Genomic DNA, 2,893 nt, shown 5'->3' with positions numbered 1-2,893 from the left:
TTTTTTTTTTTTTTTAAATATATATATATATAAAAACTCTTATTTTCAAGTCAAACAATTCACATGGAACATGATCAAGTGTTCAGTTTGAAGGTTCCTCAGTTACTAAGATATGACTATCAAAATAGAGGAGTTTGACTTATGTGAGTGTAATTATTCCCTAAATGTTTACATGAAGCATGATCACGTTTCAAGGTGAAAGACTTCCAGTTACTGATTTAGAAAATAATACACCACAGTGAAGTCATTATTTAATGAAGCTAATGCTTCAATAAATGTGTTGCAGCTTAAGATATTTGATGAGGTGCTGCAACACGTTTCAGGACATGTTTATTGAGTACATATCCCGAGAGATTTTCTGAGTTTAGAAAACCTCTCATAATCTAATGCCTTTGTAAAGATGTCAGCCAGCTGATCTTCTGTAGGAATGTACTTTAAGCACATTATATTTTTCTCAACTATATCACGAATAAAATGATGTTTAATATCTATGTGTTTAGTTCGTGAGTGTTGAACAGGATTTTTTGAAATATCAATAGCACTTGAATTATCACAATATATGGTCAGGGTGTCACTGGTCAACCCATAATCTCCCAACATTTGTTTCATCCAAATTAGTTGACCACAACATCCTCCAACAGCTACATATTCTGATTCAGCTGTTGAGAGAGATACACAATTTTGCTTTCTACTAACCCAAGAAACCAAATTATTCCCCAAAAAGAAACATGCACCTGAGGTGCTTTTTCTGTCACTAATATCCCCAGTCCAATCAGAATCACTAAAACCTATCAAATATGTATTAGTGTTTTTGAGAAACTGAATGCCTAAGTCTACTGTACCTGCAACATACCTAATAATCCTCTTCACAGCTTTAAGATGAGTGACTTCGGGATTAGCTTGATACCTGGCATACACACAGACACTAAACATAATGTCAGGCATGCTTGCTGTTAGATACAGAAGGCTTCCAATCATGCTTCTGTAGAGGGTGCTGTCAACATCTTCAGCAACATCATCCTTGGACAGCTTTTGACTTGATCCCATTGGAGTTTTCATGTGCTTGGCTGACTCCAACTCAAACCTTTTGACCAGATTGAGAGCATACTTCTTTTGATTTACAAAAATTCCTTCACCTGTTTGTTTGATTTGGAGTCCTAAGAAGTAATTCAACTCCCCTACCATACTCATTTCAAAAGTGTGAGACATAGAATCTACAAAAGACTGCAAAAGGTTAGCACAAGTAGAGCCAAAAACAATGTCATCAACATATATCTGAACAATAATGATATGATTATTAGTTCTTCTAACAAACAAGGTTCTGTCTGCCTCCCCTCTTTTGAACTGTATTTCAAGTAAGAAGTCAGTGAGTCTTTGATACCAAGCTCTAGGAGCTTGTTTAAGACCATACAGTGCCTTCTTAAGCTTGAAAACATGATTAGGTTTGGCAGAATCTTCAAAACCCTTTGGCTGTTCTACATATGCTTCTTCATTTAAAACTCCATTCAGAAATGCACTTTTGATATCCATCTGATACAGTTTGATTTTAAGAAAGCAGGCTATAGCAAGAAGTAATCTAATAGATTCAATTCTAGCTACTGGAGCAAAGGTCTCATCAAAGTCTATACCCTCAATTTGAGTGTATCCTTGTGCTACTAACCTAGCCTTGTTTCTAACAACTGTACCTTTTTCATCAGTTTTGTTCTTGTAGATCCACTTAGTTCCTATCACATTTACATGGCTTGGTCTGGGAACTAAGTACCAAACATCATTCCTGATGAATTGATTCAATTCTTCATGCATTGCATTGACCCAGAATTCATCCTTCAGAGCTTCTGCAATATTCCTTGGTTCCACTGAAGATACAAAGCAAGTAGTTCCAGTTAGTGTACATTCAGAAGATAAATTTGCAAATCTTACCATATCTCTGTAATTCATTCTCTCTTTTCTTCTGGTCCTTATCCCATCAAAGATATCTCCCACAACTTGAGTCGATGGGTGATTTTTCTGGATTATACTTGATGGTTCATTTCTGCAGACATCATGAGTTGGCTGCAATTCAGCTTCTGTGCTCTCTGTAGGAAGTATTGAGTCAGATGTGGTAACACTTGGCTCAACACCCTCTTCTCTTGATACTGGACTGTTTATATCTGGAGCATCTGTGGCAGTAGTGTCTCCTCCGGTTGTTTCTCCTTCAGCAATTAGGTCATCAACTTCATCTTCAGCTGTTTTACTGCGGAGATCAGCAAAATCATCAAATACCACATTTACAGATTTAATAATGGTTCGAGTTCTTAAGTTATATACTCTATAAGCATGACTGTTATTAGAGTATCCCACAAATAAACTCAAATCACTTTTTGAACCAAATTTAGCTAGATGATCTCTGTCATTTAGGACAAAGCAAACACATCCAAACACATGCATGTATTCTAGATCAGATTTTTCTCTTAAAAAATACACCAAAGTATATCTCGAAAAATCATCAACACACACAAATACATATTTTTTACCACCTAGGCTTTCTACCTCTATAGGACCCATAAGATCCATATGTACAAGTTCAAAACAAATGGTGGTACCAACGGGTTGTAACACTTTGTGTGGTACTCTAGTTTGCTTTCCCTTCTGGCACATTCCGCATATAGGGATGTCCTTGATCTTGAGATCAGGAATTCCTCTTATGGCATTGTACTTATTGAGCAGCTTCAGATTTTTGAAGTTTGTGTGCCCAAGTTTCTGGTGCCACAGCTCTACTTCACTTACTCTTGAATTCTTGCATGAGATGGTGTCACCTGTTTGATAGCAATTATCCATTGATCTGGAACCTGTAAGTACACAATGATTTTGATTATCAAACACAGAACAACAGTATTTATCAAATTCTACACGT

This window comes from Erythranthe guttata, chromosome 10 (genome assembly GCF_056151865.1).
Source record: "Erythranthe guttata isolate IM_541 chromosome 10, IM_541, whole genome shotgun sequence".
NCBI lineage: Eukaryota > Viridiplantae > Streptophyta > Magnoliopsida > Lamiales > Phrymaceae > Erythranthe > Erythranthe guttata.
The sequence above is the reverse complement of the archived record's forward strand: the minus strand, read 5'-3'. Positions refer to the sequence as shown.